This window comes from Nerophis lumbriciformis, linkage group LG17 (assembly GCF_033978685.3).
Source record: "Nerophis lumbriciformis linkage group LG17, RoL_Nlum_v2.1, whole genome shotgun sequence".
NCBI classification, from domain to species: Eukaryota; Metazoa; Chordata; class Actinopteri; order Syngnathiformes; family Syngnathidae; genus Nerophis; species Nerophis lumbriciformis.
This window is the reverse complement of record NC_084564.2, coordinates 21,625,001-21,642,863: the sequence shown is the minus strand read 5'-3', so window position 1 is coordinate 21,642,863 and position 17,863 is coordinate 21,625,001. Positions and strand designations below refer to the sequence as shown.

General features: G+C 42.0%; 1 protein-coding gene across 4 annotated transcripts in view; it reads left to right on the top strand.

The window, feature by feature from the left end:
• Nucleotides 1-17,863, top strand: part of LOC133614687 (galactosylgalactosylxylosylprotein 3-beta-glucuronosyltransferase 1) — a 263,687-nt gene that overhangs the window by 17,460 nt on the left and 228,364 nt on the right. For 3 of the 4 annotated variants that reach the window (XM_061972850.2, XM_061972852.2, XM_061972848.2), the window contains exon 1: nt 14,425-14,803. The exons of the other annotated variant lie outside the window; for it this stretch is intronic. The gene's annotated coding sequence lies outside the window, so the exon portion shown is untranslated. Of the gene's footprint in view, nt 1-14,424; nt 14,804-17,863 lie in introns of those variants that run through there. 4 annotated transcript variants of the gene reach the window in all.

Genomic DNA, 17,863 nt, shown 5'->3' with positions numbered 1-17,863 from the left:
TCTTTTTTTATGCATTCTAACCAGTAAAGGTGTCGCTTTATTGTGCCTATAAAATGTTTAAAAAAACATCCAAATACCCTCATTACGGTTTCACTGCATAGTAAATATCTAATGTAGTAACAGGTACTTTCATAACATGTAATATTTACGTAGTTTGATCTTTTTAAGCATACGGCGGTGTAATTATTTCAAAATCGATCAGTTTGTTTCAGGTTTCAGTTTATTTCAAACACTCATACGATACAATGCAATGCCTCACATATTTCCAGTTGTTTCATTACAGCGTGTCCGAAAAGAATTGGTGCTTATTTAATCCTCCCTTTTCATACCATAGCAATTTTATCCCATTTCCTTGTTCTCTGTTTGTAACAGAACAGTGAATAAATACATAATATATTATACCAAAAGTAAGTAAACAAATATTAAAAACATAAATAATCATTGGTTCAAGATGTTCATTATAATTGTTTTTCTTTGTACTTTGTGAACACTTGTAATTTGAACAGTCTCTTAAACTGAATCATATTGGTGCTTTGTTTGATTTCTTTAGTTAATCCGTTCCATAATTTAATTCCACATACGGATATACTAAAGCAGGGGTGTCAAACTCAAATACAGAGTGGGCCAAAATTTAAAACTGAACAAAGCCGCGGGCCAAGGTTGAACAAATTAACCTTTAACGTACTCTACGAGCTATCATCACGTCCACTTTTCACCCATTCTAACATCGTTCAGACCCAGTCACAAGATATGTGCGGCTTCTGTACGCACACACGAGCGAATGCAACGCATACTTCATCAACAGCGATACAGGTTACACTGAGGGTGCCAGTATAAAAAACTTTAACACTGTTAGAAATATACGCCACACTGAATCCACATCAAACAAGAATGACAAACACATTTTGGGAGAACATCCGCACCGTAACACAACATAAACACAACAGAACAAATACCCATAATCATTTGCAGCACTAACTCTTCCGGGACGCTACAAAATACACCCCCGCTACCACCAAACCCCCCACCCACCACACACACACACACACACACCTTGTAGCGTCAAGGAAGAGTTAGTGCTGCAAAGGGTTCTGGTTTGGTGTGGATTCACAGTGTAGCGTATATTTCTAACAGTGTTAAAGTTTATTCGGCTACCCTCAGTGTAACCTGTATCGCTGTTGAAGTATGCGTTGCATTCTAATGGGTGTGCGTGCAGAAGCCACACATGTTATGTGACTGGGCCAGCACTCGTTGGGCTGGCTGGCTGGCTGGCTGGTTGGCTGGCTTGCGGGCGTTTGGAAGACTCCCGGGAGGATCGGCGGGCCAGCTTTAGTGGTAATTTGATATCGCCTCAAGGGCCAAGTGAAATTACACGGCGGGCCAAATTTGGCCCACGGGCCAGAGTTTGACACCCATGTACTAAAGGCTTTAAGTGTTGTACGTGCATACAAATGTTTCAAATTGGATTTTCCTCTACGGTTGTATTTTCCTCTTTTGTTAAGAATTGTTTTACATTCTTGGGTAACAGGTTTTAGTTTTCTTTGTAAATAATTGTAGCTGTTTGCAAATGCACCAAATTGTTGAATTGCAATAGTTTTGACTCAATAAATAAAGGGTTTGTATTTTCTCTATATCCAACATTATGTATTATTCTAATTGATCTTTTTTGTACCACAGTTAGTGGATGAAGCGCACATTTGTAGTTGTTTCCCCAGATTTCTGCAAAATAACTCAGATATGGCAACAGCAGTAAAGAATATGAAGAGTCTTTTGGTCCAGAACATGTTTTGCTTTATTCATTATTGACGTGTTTCTTGCTACTTTATGTTGTATATTTTTTACATTAGGTTTTCAGTTCATTTTATCTATTATTACACCCAATAATTTGTTTTATTTTACTCAATGTCTACTCTGCTTATTTGTATTTGTTTGACTTTCCCTTCTACTGTTACCAAATAGCATTATTTTAGTTTTACTGATATTCAAAGAGTCTGTTTTTGTCAAACTATCTTTTTCATTTCTTCAGTTATTATTTGTATTAGCTTCTGTGTGTTCTCTCCTTAACAAAATGCAGTTGTATAATCTGCAAATAATAGTAACTTTAAGTCCATTGTAACTTTACAATCACAATCGCTTTGTCCTTCAACAACATCACTATTTGCTAATTGCTGCAGACCTTGTGAGAGCCAACAAACATAATAAAATGTCACTTACTGTACGATGTCTGCTGTCACTGGGATGCAGACTGTTAGGAAATGTTATTGTAATAAAATGTGTAATAAGTTTAATAGATTTTAGTCTGTTTTAGTCACACTGACTTTCTAATAAAAGGTATCGTATTTTTCGGACCAAAGGGCGCACCGGATTAAAAGGTGCACTGCCAATTAGCAGGTCTATTCAGGTGTATATTTATACAAAAGGTGCACCGGATTATAAGACGCATTAAAGAGGTCATATTATGATTTTTTTTCTAAATTTAAAACACTATCTTGTGGTCTACATAACATGTAAGGGTGGTTCTTTGGTGAAAGTGTTGCATAGATTATGTTTTACAGATCATCTTTAAGTAGTAGTGAACATTCAGACTTTACTTAAATCAATAACGGAGCAGCATCTCCTCATCCGTGGCTCACTAGTGCAACATCAACGCCGGAAATGTGTCCCGTGAAAAACCATCCGACCGGAACCATCTAATAACTAAAGTTACGTGGGTGAATTATGTAAACCCATTACAGTTTTTAGCGCTTTGATAGCTAGTTTACTGACAGATATAAGTAAGAACATTACGCTACTTTATAAAGTTAAATCACCAATGATTGTCACACACACATATTAGAAATGGCAACAGCGGAAGATGAATGCCACATAAGAAGGTAGAAAAAAAGAAGAAGCTTATGACTACGGTGTCGGCACGGACTACAATGGTGGAGGCGCACACATTTTCAGGACTTATGCAGATCCCAAATACACATCAGCAGGTACCAGAAGGTAAAAATTGGTTTTGCATAATATTGCGAAACAAAACGCCCGGTTATATGTCTGCTAACAGGTGCCATTTTGCGGTCCTTTTACATACACCATAATAATACTCCTATGTTTAATGCGCGGACAATCCTTCAAGCGGTGCGGCTTCATAGCTCACCAAAGTCGTACTAAAAACATTTTGACAGATTTTTGAGTGCCATGTATAATGTTCTATGTTCTCAATGGAACATTTAAAGTTTTGGTGTTGTTTACTGCCGTCATCTTGCAGTTTAAACGTATCTCTTGTGTATGACTGCCATCTTCTGGTCACACTTATCATTACACCAGTACCATATAAAATTGCTTCGAGGTCGGTAGGCACAACCAGAATTATGCCGTACATTAGGTGCACCGGGTTATAAGGCGCACTGTCTATTTGAGAAAATGAAAGGATTTTAAGTGCGCCTTTTAGTCCGAAAAATACGGTAACTAAAATCTCGAATCATCTTATGATTGGGGCAGTCAAAGTTAACACATGCGATTCATCACAAAAATGTTTCAATAATGAATGAATGAATCAGAATCAGAATCAGCTTTATTGTCATTACGCAAGGTAACGAGATTGAGACCATTCCATACAGTGCGATGTGTGCATGCTAGAAAAACAATGTGCAAATATATAGAAATATAAAACATGTAGAAGTGCAATGAATATGGTGTGAAATGAATATATACATGAAAAAACAAAACAAAAACAGGGTGGTTGGTGGAATGGGTTATTGCACCGAAGAGAAGGCAGTTATGAGGGACAATGGGGCAGTCCGTTCAGGATGGTTATGGCCCTGGGGAAGAAGCTGTTCTTTAGCCTGTTTGTTTTGGTTTTAATGCACCTGTAGCGCTTCCCAGAGGGCAGCAGGTGGAACAGGTCAGAGCCAGGGTGGGTGCTGTCCTTGATGATGGCACTGGCTCTGTTGAGGCAGCGGGAGGTGTAGATGTCCGTCAGGGAGGGGAGAGGGCGGCCGATGATCTTCTGAGCCGTCTTGACCACTCTTTGCAGCCTCTCCCTGTCTGCTGCAGTGCAGCTGCCGTACCATACCGTAATACAGTAGGTCAGCAGGCTCTCGATGGACGAGCGGTAGAAGGTCAGCAGCAGGTCAGGCTTCAGGTTGTACTTCCCGAGGACTCTAAGGAAGTGTAGCCGCTGCTGAGCCTTCTTGATGATTGATGTGGTGTTGACTGTCCAGGAGAAGTCATTAGAGATGTGGACTCCAAGGTACCTGAAGGTGTGGACCCTCTCTACACGCTCGCCGTTGATGTAGAGGGGGGCAGGGTCGGTGCTGCTCCTCCTGAAGTCGACGATGATCTCTCTGGTCTTGCTGGTGTTGAGAGCGAGGTTGTTCTCCGAAGACCAGGCCGTCAGCTTCAGGACCTCCTCTCTGTAGGCAGCCTCGTCACCCCTGGAGATGAGCCCGACCACTGTGGTATCATCGGCGAACTTGACGGTAAGGTTGTCACTGTGGGCCGGACTGCAGGTATGGGTGTAAAGGCAGTAGAGGAGGGGGCTCAGCACACAGCCCTGTGGGGAGCCGATGCTCAGCGTGCGGGAGGATGAGAGGTGCGGGCCAAGTTTCACAATCTGGGGTCGGTCCGTTAGGAAGTCCCTTATCCAGGCGTTTGTGAGAGGGGGGAGGCCAAGAGTGTCCAGTTTATTGCAGAGTCTGTCCGGGATTATTGTATTGAAGGCAGAGCTATAGTCCACAGAGAGCATCCGGACGTAGCTCTGCTGCTGCTCCAGGTGGTTCAGAGCAGAGTGGAGAGCAACAGCGATGGCGTCCTCTGTGGACCTGTTCGCCCGGTATGCGAACTGGTGGGGGTCGAAGTCTGGAGGGATATGGTCCTTGATGTGCTGGAGAACAAGTCGCTCGAAGCACTTCATGATTACCGGAGTGAGGGCCACTGGTCGGTAATCATTCAGGCTGGTGATGGGAGACTTCTTCGGCACCGGGATTATTGTAGATGACTTCAGGCAGGATGGGATGACTGCCTGAGCCAGGGAGAGGTTGAAGATCCTGGTGAGGGGGGGAGCGAGCTGGTGGGCGCACGTCCTGAGCACCTTTCCAGGTACTCCGTCTGGTCCGGTAGCCTTCCTGGGGTTCACAGCCAGGAGCACTCGTCTGACACTGTGCTCCTGTACAGTGAGTGGAGTGGCGCCGGAGCCCGGTGGGGGCGGGGGCAGGGCTGGAGCAGATGAGTGTCACTGGGGGGGTTTCGAAACGGGCAAAGAAACAGTTAAGCTCCTCTGCCAGTGTCGCACTCTGATCCGCAGTTGTCATATTGCAGCCTCTGAAGTTCGTGATGTCATGAATGCCCCGCCACACCTCCCGTGAGTTTTTGCTGGACAGATGGGACTCTATGCACCTCCTGTGGTCCGCCTTTGCTTTTTTAATCCCTCTCTTCAGGTCGGCTCTAGCAACACTGTACAGTGCCCTGTCCCCTGACCTGAAGGCTGCGTCGCGGGCCCTGAGGAGTGTGCGGACCTGGCTGGTCATCCAGGGTTTCTTGTTGGGGTAAACCTGGATGTTTTTTTCCACAGTCACATTCCCGATGCAGAACTTTATGTAGTCCAGCACCGTTCCTGTGGCTGTCTCCAGCTCCTGTTGTTGGAAGAGGTCCCAGTCTGTGTGTTGGAAGCAGTCCTGAAGTTTGGGGAGTGCATCGTCAGGCCAGGTCATAACAGTCTTTGTGATAGGCCTGGCCTGGCGTCTGATGGGGGTGTAGGTAGGAGAGAGCAGGAGGGAAAGATGGTCTGACTGTCCAAGCTGGGGGAGGGGTGTAGCTCTGTACGCGTGCTTTATGTTGGTATACACGTGGTCCAGGGTGTTCTTGCCCCTTGTAGAACACTTCACGTGCTGGTAGAACTTAGGGAGTACAGTCTTCAGATTGGCCTTATTAAAATCCCCTGCTATGATATGAACACCGTCGGGGTGGGCCCGCTGCTGTTCGTTGATGGTGTTCAGCAGAAGAGAGAGCGCTGTGTTTACTTTGGCGTCCGGTGGAATATACACAGCCGTGATGATAACAACAGACAGCTCTCTTGGGAGAAAAAAAGGCCGACATCTAACAGACATGTACTCCACGTCCGGGCAACAGTGCTGTTCAGTGATTGTCCCGTTGTTGCACCAGTTCTCATGCACGTAGATACAGAGCCCCCCTCCTCTGCTCTTACCGGAGTCCTTAGTTCTGTCCCGGCGGAGCAGAGTGCGTCCGGCTAGCTGCATGCTAGCATCGGGTATTTCCGGGTGAAGCCAGGTTTCGGTGATAATCATAGCACAACAATGAATGAAATAAGTTTATTTCAGTCATATAATCAACCATAGCCATTTTGTTTGACCAGTTTAAGAGTACAGACTATACATATATAACAATCATACACATTTACACACAAAAGGAAAAGAAAAGAAAAAGCATGACCGAAAAAGGAATAGGCTGAAGCCAAAGCTTATATTTGCCTATCCTAAACCTTCACTGAAAATAAGATTACCTGCAACATCAACGTTAAAAAAAAAAAAAAATCAAAATCAATGGGATGAAAGTAATTGTTACTTTATTTTATAATTTTCAATTATTTCACCTTTCAATGTTTTCTTAAACCTTAACAAAGAAGTACATGTCTTCAGCTCATCACCGAGCTTGTTCCACCATTTAACTCCTAAAACTGAAATACATTTATATTTAATATTCGTTCTTGCTTTACCTATTTCAAAAATCAATATCCCCCATAAATTATAGTTTTCTCCTCTTAATTGAAATAACCTAAGAATACAAGCTGGAAGGCTGTTGTTCTTTACTCGAAACATAATTTCCATTGTTTTTAAAAACACAATATCTGAAAATTTTAACACATTAGAACTTATAAATAATGGACTGGTATGTTCATAGTAGCACACTTTGCGTATTATTCTAATGACCCTTTTTTGGAATTTAATTATTGGATCTATGTGTGTTCTATAAACATTTCCCCAAACTTCAACACAATGTTAAATATGAAAAAAATAAAATATATATATATATAACATATGCAGACATTTCTTATTCAGCATGTGTCTTACTTTATAAAGAATGACAATGAATTTGGATATTTTTCCCTTTAGACTTAGACTTAGACAAACTTTAATGATCCACAAGGGAACTTGTTTAACACAGTAGTTTAGTTACAATGATGGAAAGTGTAAGGATGGAAAAGACAATGCAGGTATAAATAGACTAATATAGCGATAACAAATCTAACATATATATGAATATATACATATGTGTACAGAATAATATATATATACATATATATTATATTATGTCAATAACATATATATACAATATATACCAATGACCATGTACAATAATACAGTATATACAGTATATGTGACAGCAGCAGCATAAAATAGAGAGTAAATCCAGAAGGAAATAGAAAATAGACATTATAAACATTATAAACAAAGAGAAGTAGCTTGTTTATATATTCAATATGCGGTTTCCAACATAATCATGTATAAATGCAGATTAATCACACAATTTTACCAAAAAAAAGCAGCAGTGTCATCTGAAATTGTGAATAAGCTTGTTTGTTTGTCTACTAAGCCACTGGTTAAAGGAGGAGTTATGTTTATGGATGTGTTAAGCCCATTATCTGATGGTGTACATCAGCACATTTTCTGCAATATTATTGCAGAATTGTTCAAAAAGAACACCCCATACTGTACCAAGTTTATATAAATGACGTGCATTTAAGAAAAAAAAGTTTTTGTTGTATGACATGGCAATTAAATTGCTAATTTGCTCATTTAAATCACGCAAGCAAGTAATTAACTGTGATTAATTAAAATTCAAGAGTAATCAATCTGATTTAAACAGATTGTTTGACAGCCTTATTTAAAACCCCCAAACCCTAAAAAGTAAAACAGTCCTTGCAGATTTTTTTAACACAACTCTTTTGGCTCTGAATGTGAAATATTGCTGTATCCCACCCAATCCCTGACGCACACTTGTGTGTGCTGTTACACAGCCGTTTATGCATGAGGGAGTCTTTTTGTGTGTGTGACACAACTCGTCCAGCATTGGCCAAAAACAACATATGCCGTGGTATTACACAGTTATTGTTGTCCGAGCTCTTCCCTTTAAAAACAACTTCAATAGAGTGTGTGTGTTGGAGGGCATCTTGTGAAGTAAAAAAAAGCATGCACAGATCCCCAACATACCCATCCGTAGGAATCTGCGTTGTCGCGATCGCACCAATTCACACAATTTCAAACTAACTCAGCAAATTATACATGATCCTTGCAACTTTGTTCAATGCCCGCAACTCCCCCACACAATTTGGCCAATGGAATTTGCCTCTGAGACACCCTGAAATGCGCACGTCAACGTTTTTTATCAAAACGTTTTCATTTCTTTTGTGTGTGGACGAAGCAGAACAGCAACTCTCCATTGCTCAAACGGAACAATCGGCATCCTCCCACATAGCTCAAAAGTACTTACAGTTCCTTCCGGCTAATATAAACATTAAACAGCTTATTAGCGTCCTCACTTCCTAGCTCACATGTATTTATTCAGTATATTCTTTTAAAATCTTTATCTAGGAAATTAGGAACCGATTTTCATTTCAATACTGACCAAACAAAGAGGCAGCATTTAGATGTTAGAGATGTTGATGTGTGATAATTCTTAAAGACATTATGTGCTGACAATCTCTTATCTTCTCTCAGCAAAAAATAGAGCTGTCGATCCCTTTCAACAGTGCACAAATGCTCTGAACGTATTAAAACAGTGTGAAATAAACTGTTAAAGAAAATGTCTGCAACTTGTGGATGACAGAGCAGACAGCTGTCAATAAGGAAGCCTGTGGTTGTTTCTTTCTGTACTCATTATAGTCATTTGTTATAATTAATCAAAACAGGATATTAATTTGACTATGACCACCAAGTAAGTGCTTTTACTGCCATCTAGTGTCTATGACATACTGTACAACGAATAAAACATCAATACAGTGGTACTTTTAACTTAACCCTTGTGTAATGTTTATATGGTTGTTACTCAGTCAGCGTTTGTGGGTCTGATGGTCCTGTTGCATTTTGTGGCTTTTCATGCCTCACAATCAAACACTTTTATGTTAAAATACTGAACAGATGTTTACCTTATCCCAATAAACATATGTTCAGTATTTTAACATAAAAGTGTTTGATTGTGAGGCAATACAAGCCACAAAATGCATCGGGTCCATCAGACCCACAAACGCTGGCTGAGTAACAACAATATGAACGTTGCACGGAAAATTTCTCTGCCAGTTTCTGCATCCCACAGGGATTCATCTTTTGTGTATCTGCACCTGCGGTTCCCACACAAGGTTGCAACATTGTCAACGCTGTCTGCTCTCATTTTCTCGCACATTTGACCCTCTGGTGTTCTGTGTACCTACACTCTGTCCTCCTCCTGTCTAGGCCTGTTTTGTGTGTGTGTGTGTGTGTGTGTGTGTGTGTGTGTGTGTGTGTGTGTGTGTGTGTGTGTGTGTGTGTGTGTGTGTGGGGTACACAAAACATCAATTTCCACACATCTATTAGCCCGGGGTCCAGTGGACCCGGACATCTTATATGTAATAGAAATGTGTAGGGGGGGTGTATGGTGTGTGGTCATTAAATATGTATTCTGATATATGTTCTTAACAGAAAATGAGCCAAAGTCAGTGAGTCTCAGTTTGAAAAATTAATTAATTGTATCATTTTTCTTTTAATAAAAAATGAAAACCGGTCTCACAGACCCAAACACCACACAAGGGGTTCGGGTCTCTTATTTCAAAAGTTCCTGAACTTTTGAGATAAGAGCTGTTTTTTGGACGATTGTTATGCTGTGAGTTGCAAGCACAGATTTGAGTTATAAACATAAGAAATATTAAGATTGTTGTTTTATGAGATTAAGGTGGCAAGGAACACTTAAAACGTTGAGAACAAATTGATAAAATTGCAAGGTAATTTAATGTTACTGGAAGAAAACAAGCCCCCTTGAAAATATCCAATTTCCAATTCCAATATCATCCAAATGCTATAGTTGTAATATCACCAGTATCATCAGTGGCCTTGTGGTTAGAGTGTCCGCCCGCCCTGAGACTGGAAGGTCGTGAGTTCAAACCCCGGCCGAGTCATACCAAAGACTATAAAAATGGGACCCATTACCTCCCTGCTTGGCACTCAGCATCAAGGTTTGGAATTGGGGGTTGAATCACCAAATGATTCCCGAGCATGGTGCACGCTGTTGCTCACTTCTCCCCTCACCTCCCAGGGGGTGAATATGGGGATGGGTCAAATGCAGAGGACACATTTCACCACACCCAGTATGTGTGACGATCGTTGGGACTTTTCCTTTAACTTTATGCGGCCCCAAATGGGCGTCCTCGTGCTGGTGAGAGTTCACCTTTTTTGCAGACTGCAACACCCGCTTTTTACCATCCATCCAGAGTTTCAAAATAAGATCTTCAGCCATCTAAACAACTTAATTACAAATAAGGAGTAGGTTAGGGTTAGGGTGAGGGGAAAGGGAAAGGCAACAGTTCTAAAAAGACAAAGTGTGGTGTATCCCGTTATATACAAGTGTACTTTTATTTTGAAGGCTGGACTGCGGCTACAGGTCGAGAGAAACCGGATGTGTTGCATGGAACTGACGTTAAGCTAAGCTTTGCCATCTGTATGAACCCACATACATACAATGTGACAAAATACAAAATGTATGGTAGCCTACTTGCTAGATATCCGGTTTGACAAGCGAGTGAATTGGTTGTGTCAGTAGCAGCCAGCCAGTGATGGGCAAGCTACTTGGGAAATGTAGTAAGCTGAGCTACAAGTTTCTCTCAATTAAATGTAGCGAAGCCTCTGTGGTAGCTATCCCCGGAGAATTGTAGCAAGCTGCACGGCAAAAGTAGCTTGCTACATCAAAGCTACATTTAATGGCATTTATATCTATGGGCCCACATGTATAATATCAATGTTAATGTTACGGTTCTTTGCACCCCACTCTGTATTTATTTAATTTGCCTTTTCTTTGGCCCACCCCTATAATGTTATTCATTTTCTCTGTCTACAGTAAAAAACAAAACAGAATCTATCTGTATCTTGACAAAAAATAATAAAAAAAGACTTGTGTTGTTAAATTGATAATGGTTATGTGCAGTAAATTTTAATTCACCTTAATGTGTGTTCCTTAATTTGTGTCGGACGTCTTAGATGAAGACAGCAGTCATGATTTTGGTTTACAAAGTAAACAAAAGTTAAGGTTTGGTGCATTGTTTTCTGTAAATGTTTTGTCTAAATATGGCCAAGGACACGCATTATTATGGGTTTCCTGCATGTTGTCTTCATCACTAAAGGAAACATCTTATCTGCTGGAGAGAATTCCTCTGACATTTTCAAGTATGTTTCTTTTTTTGAGTCGTCAGCTTGAAGCATCCCTCTGTCTCCGACTCCTTTCGTCGTCATGTGACATGAGTGCGTGACTTCATGTTACGATTCTGCTTACTAGTTTTGGAACGACCCGCCTTATCTTGCCTCTGATTGGCCAGTAATGGCCGTAATGTTTCGCCCTAACCTTAGCCAACTGTGACTAATCATAAGAACACCAACCAATCATCATGGATTTTCTCCGTATGTATAGATGTTCTCATTCATCCAGGTCATTTTGATTTCTCCATATTTTTTTTGGGCCTGGATTTTCAGTCCAATTTGTCTCTTTGTAGCTTGTAGCTTTTATGTGATCTACCTAGCTACATGGCTCTAAAAGTAGCTAAGCAACAGGAAAAGCTACTCATTACAAAAGTAGCTAAGCTACCACCAAGCTACTGGAAAATGTTGTTAAGCTACATAGCTTAGCTACATGTAGCTTGTTACTGCCCATCACTGCAGCCACCTCAATTGATAATAATCAGCTGTGAATTATTAGATTAATCAAGTGTACAAACATAGACCGGGTATCGTGCGAAAATATAATACAATATAAATCATGGTTTTTGTCTTTAAAACAACGTGACAGCCAGGGCTGTCTGCGAAAAAATTCATGTGCTTACTACGTTAGCTTACGTGACTGAAGACGAGAATGGTTGTAAATACTTAGACTTAGACAAACTTTATTGATCCACAAGGGAAATTGTTCCACACAGTAGCTCAGTTACAAAGGATGGAAAGGATAATGCACACAAGGGCACAAAAAGAGGGCAAAAACAAAATGTATAAAGTAGACTGAAAATGTACCATAGTAGCAATATAAAAAATAACATATTTGTACATATTATAAATACAGTATATAATATATACTGATATATTATAATATATTATATAATGTATACAATATATAAGAAATCCCTATTACGATGTACAATATTACAGTATACTATTGTAGATGGACCGGGTATTGCCCACGACGTTTATCTTAGTTTATCTTTAAAACCTGGCTGCCTGCAAATATTTACCCCGGATTTCCTCAATATACGTAACGGCTGCTTAACGGCAAATACCGTGGACGGCACTGACTTGTCTCGTGAGAAAGACCACATTTTTGCCTTGCGGAATGACTACTCTATTTTTTAATTTGTAGCCAGCAACACAGCAGAAACCACATCCCTGGCAAGCTTCGAACACACAATACTCATTCAACTCTGGCTCACCCCTCCCATGCTTCCCCGGCCCCCGGCGTGAGGTGCCTGTAATACGATTCTTTGATTTTGGAGCTGCAGTATCAGCATGTCCTCATCCATCGTGTCAACAAGGTGACATTATGCTTGAAAACCTTTGACAAGTTGATTTTATATGTAAGATATGCAGAGCAGCTCTGAAGTAAAATGAACATTTACTTTTTATTGATTGGACTGAAGGCCAAGATTTCTTATATCTTTAACTATACCTTTTATTTGATAATTTTTATATCCATCCAGCAAACACAAATGTTTATTCAGCAAGTGTTTTTTTTGGTCCAAACACATTTAACATGTGATTATGTTTGTATTTTTACTTTGTCGATGCCTTACAGCATCTTTGGGGATATAACTTGTGTTTTACAAATTTAAAAATACTGTTAGCCTGTCACAGTGTCACTTTTTTAGGTTTTTATTTTATTTTTGAAAGGGAATGTGCCTATGAGTGTTCTCATTCATCCTTGTTATCAACCTGATCAGTTGATTCTTCAGTTTGTCTTAGAAGTTGTTTTGCCTTTTCATCATGCGACCCTGTATCGGATTTTTTCATGTCTGTGTCAAGAGTGCAATTCCGAATTTTTCATATCCGACCCAGGCCTCTTTCATATGTGCATAAAAATTGCACATATAAATCAGGTTGCATTCGTCCTACCAGAACGTCATCAAAAAGTGATTAGCGTCATAATTATTTGCAAAATAAATAGTTGACAAATTGATCAAAAAACAGGTGAAAATAATGTTTCAGGGAACTTGAGTGAAAGTTTTACCACTCCTGTCTCCGACTGCTCGCCCACAGACACACTCTTTGAGAAATCGAAGCAAAATATCCCGTAAACCTGTGAGATAATTCAGTTAAAAAATTTTTGTTTGACTGCACGGAATCATTGAAATTTTCACACATGCGCCAGCCGGTGCTAGTAACGTTAAAATGTCAATGCAAAGATCAGCATATGGGTTTCAATCAATCAATCAATGTTTACTTACATAGCCCTAACGACATCCTCGGTTCAGATCCCACATAAGGGCAAGAAAAAAACTCAACCCAATGGGATAACAATGAGAAACCTTGTGCAATGGACGTCGAGTGGATCTAGCATAATATTGTGAGAGTCCAGTCCATAGTGGGACCAGCAGGATATGATCTTGAGCGGAGACAGGTCAGCAGCGCAGAGACGTCCCCAACTGATGCACAGATGAGTAGTCCACCCTGGGTCCCGACTCGCGCCTCATCTGTGGTCACCGAATCTGTGCCCCCCCCTCTCCACGAAGAAGAGGGGGGCAGAGCAGAAAAGAAACGGCAGATCAACTGGTCTAAAAGGGGGGTCTATTTAAAGGCTAGAGTATACAAATGAGTTTTAAGATGGGACTTAAATGCTTCTACTGAGGTAGTACAGTGGTCCAAGTTCCTCTTCACACCAGCAGTACTCTACTGTTTTTAGGAATTTGTTTCAAAAATGTCTGCCTCCCAAGTTTTGAACTGAACTGGTATGGTGTCATTCCGGGACAGATTTGCCAGTTGAATAGCCCTGCCTTACCTGAACAAGCGTGAACTTACCCTCACCAGTTGAACACATTTGAACTGTGCCTTTCCCCCCCACCCTCTCCATTGCCTTTGGATCTCCCCTCAGAGCAGCAACCCACCCTATTCTGAGGTTTAATGGTACATGCCATTAGAAAGCCCATCTCTGGAAGGGAGGAGGGGGATGAAGGGTGGTCTCAGTCTCAGCTAAGAAGCTACTTTAGTCCCCCCACCAAGCAGAAGCACATTCACATATGCCTCTGCACGCGTAGAGCCGCCTCATCCGTCTCGACAGAGCGGTCAGCTTCTGAGAGGACCAGCTATAGTCAGCCTGCCCGCGGCATAGAGGCAGCAGAGGGGGGACACAAAGCAGAAGGGAGGGAAGAGGAAGAAAAAGGGTGAAAAAAGCCAAAGGAGGATGAGAGCGTGAAAGGGAAGGATGCTTTGAATGCTGGCTCTCTTTCATCAAGCAAGAGGAAAACGGACTGGAGAGAGGGAGGGGGACGCAACCCACAGCGGGGACAAAAGCGGGAATTCTGGAATGAATGGGAGTCCTGCTTGCACTGGGAATAGCGGTCCACGCCGAAGTCGCTGAAAAGGTAAAGATAAACAACACCCGGCTCTCTTTCTGTTCTTATTTCGCACTTGAAAGGATGCGCAGGGGCTAGACGGCAATGAAGCGTTTTCCATGCTGATCAGGCAACGATGAGGAAAGATTGCCATCTTTGTCCCTGGCTTGTGTACTGCACAGAGAGCAAGGGGGAGGCTGGGTCGCATGCATGCCAGCTACACATGGAAGAAGAGTCTTGATGAAAAAAGAAGGGGCGATAATCCTTGGGATGAGCATGCTGAGATAGCAATTGTGGAGATTTGCTCTTAACTGAGCAGCTGAGGAGAGCCACATAAGGTCGGCTTAGATTTATTTTTTTTGGGTGGGGGTTGTGTGTTTGTTTACTGCTAAGCTGATGAATTCAGCAAATATCTAAACAAGAAAGTGAAAAACCCATAAAACAGCAGATGATTCGGCGAGAAGGCTGGACACGTTTGCTGGGAGTTTTCTGACAGACCCACTTTCACTCATGACCCCAAGGGAGCAGAGCGCTACCTTCCACGCAGAAAACAACTTGTCCGCAGAGGCAAACAAAAAAAGGGAGTGTGGGGGGGAGAACCAGCTCAAGTTGAAGCAGAGCGGACTGTAAGAGTTGCCTTTCTGACACCTGCCCAGGACACACCTGGACTCTTTGCGATAAGATGCACTTTTTAGAGGTTGGCCACATAGGGAGTGCACACGCCGGATTCAAACAGCTTTAGCCATCAGTTAAAAACCGTTTTTGGATATCAAACGCGTCATTCTTCACTGGGATACAAGTGTAAAAATAACTTAAGCACCAAATAACAGACAATGTACAATTTTAGCGACATTATTCAGCTGAATGTAACGCAGTCACGGCTTTACGATGGATCCAATTTAAAGCCATGAACGTCCATTACGTTGTCATGGAACCTGCCAGCAGCTTGTAGCGCTAACCATTAGCGATGGGAATCTTACAGCAACTCACGATTCAAATCTTGATTCAACAGTTCTCGATTCAAACCGATTCTATTATTTAGTGTAATGATAATCAAACCTTTTCAAAAGAGGTTACTAAAGCTCCTCTTGGCTGTTGATGTATGACGTATTTATGCATATGTATTTAGGTGTTTATCCCAATCCGAACGGGGATATGAACCCTGGTTGTCGGCATGAGAGGTGAGCATGCTGACTACCGAGCTAACTCGGCAGCCAGCACAATCTTGAAGTTGTCAGGAAGTGAGGTTTATAAAGGTACACATGGCGCAGCCACACTGGCTGGCCCCCGTTGAGCGTACACACACAGAGAATAAGCGCGGAGATAACCTGAAAAAAGTCTGTATCCTTAAAAAACAAAAATTCTTGGGAATTATGAATCGAATTGGAATTGGTAAGAATTGCAACTTTAGATGTTAAACTATTTTTTGGAGCACCCTGACTAACCACAGCGTAGTTTGATTGTCATGCTTAGCCGTGCTACATTGAAGTATGTCTGTTACGTACGGCAGAGGAAGGAGACGACACCACGGCAGTAATCAGTTCAATTGGTTTATTGAACTTGATGAGTAGGTGGGATGTGTATGATACTCGAAGTGATAGGTGAAAAACGATGTGTAGAATTAACCATGTGAATGTTACCAGAGTTTGTTGTATGTGCGTGTTGGATGAATCCTTCGTCAGACCAAAGGGGCAAGGCGAGAAGGCAGTCCGTGGGCAGACAAGCCGTCGGGGGCTGGAGATAAGCAACAAGGTCCGTGTCCAAGCAGGGGTCGAGGATCAGGGGGAGGCAGTCCGGAAGTTGAGGCACATAGCTTGATCACGAAAGACACAGGAAGTACTGCGGGAGACACAAAGGACATAAGACACAGGAACAGGGAAGGCAGAGAGAGAGAGATCAAGTACGCGGGAGGGAAGCCAGAGATGGAGAGAACCACGTTCCGGCACTGGATCTTCGGGTCTGCTGGTCTTTATGCCGTCTGTCTTCATTAGCCCCAGGTGCGCAGATTGAGGATTGCCTGCAGCCTTGCAGGCACGTGGCCGCGATGCGTGCAGAGCGAGCAGGGGCCTGTCCCGGCGCGTCTCTAGCGGAGGTGCCGGCAAAGCTTGCTGCAGATGACATGCGATATTGCGCATGCGCCGTGACAATGTCACGTGTTTACAATCATACATGTCCGACTAGGAGTACAAAAAAGTAAAGTCGATCTAATCCTACCTCCTTCTCCAAATCTTAGCAGTCGCTGACAGTCTGCGTGTTGGGAGGAAATAAAAACAGGAAAGTGTGCTCTCGAAAAAAGGGTTAGCATTAGCATTAGCCCGCTTGCACGGTCTCACGCTGTGTTCAGCTGAAATTGTGCAGCACGGCTATTCAATCGGCAGCCTTTAAATGACCCCGTACCGGCCCCCGAGTTCAATTCAAAACTTGTGAGACTTTTGCAGCAAATTCCAAAAAACACTAGAATGCTCCCTGTTGTACACTGTAAAATTTTCTCATAGCCATGCGTTTCTAGGCCCGTCCTCAGGCTCACTTGTTCTCACGGGCTGTACAGTAGACAAACATATTACGTCTGTGTAATTTGTTTTGTATGGCGTCCATGTTTTTCCATCAGTCTTGCTCAAATTCAACACGCATGTGATTGTCAGTCCTTGGAAGGTGTGTGTGCCATTTTTGGTAGTGATTCAGCGAAACACCCTTAAGTTTCATTCTGTGTTTTTTTAAAGTGCATGTAACCAAGCAATTCTAAGTCAATCAAACTTTGGTATTTACCAACAGTGCCACCATGGTGTATTTGTCATAAAGATACGAGCATATGTTTCGACACGTTTATCATTTTCTGTGTTGCAGTTTATAAGTAGACGGGCACAATCGTTAAATTGTACCCAATTCTGCAACTATTACTGCCGTCTGTTTATTTGTATTTGCATAATTGTGTGTATTTTTGCAGTAAGCAGCCATAGGAAAAACCTTGCTCAGTGTGAATAACGCTGCCAAAGGTCTGAACTCCAGTTTGAAATCCTTAGTCATGTGTCAGCATGCATCAGTTTAACCGCCTGGAAGTTCTGACTGGTCCGGTCGCAGGCAGCTGACACC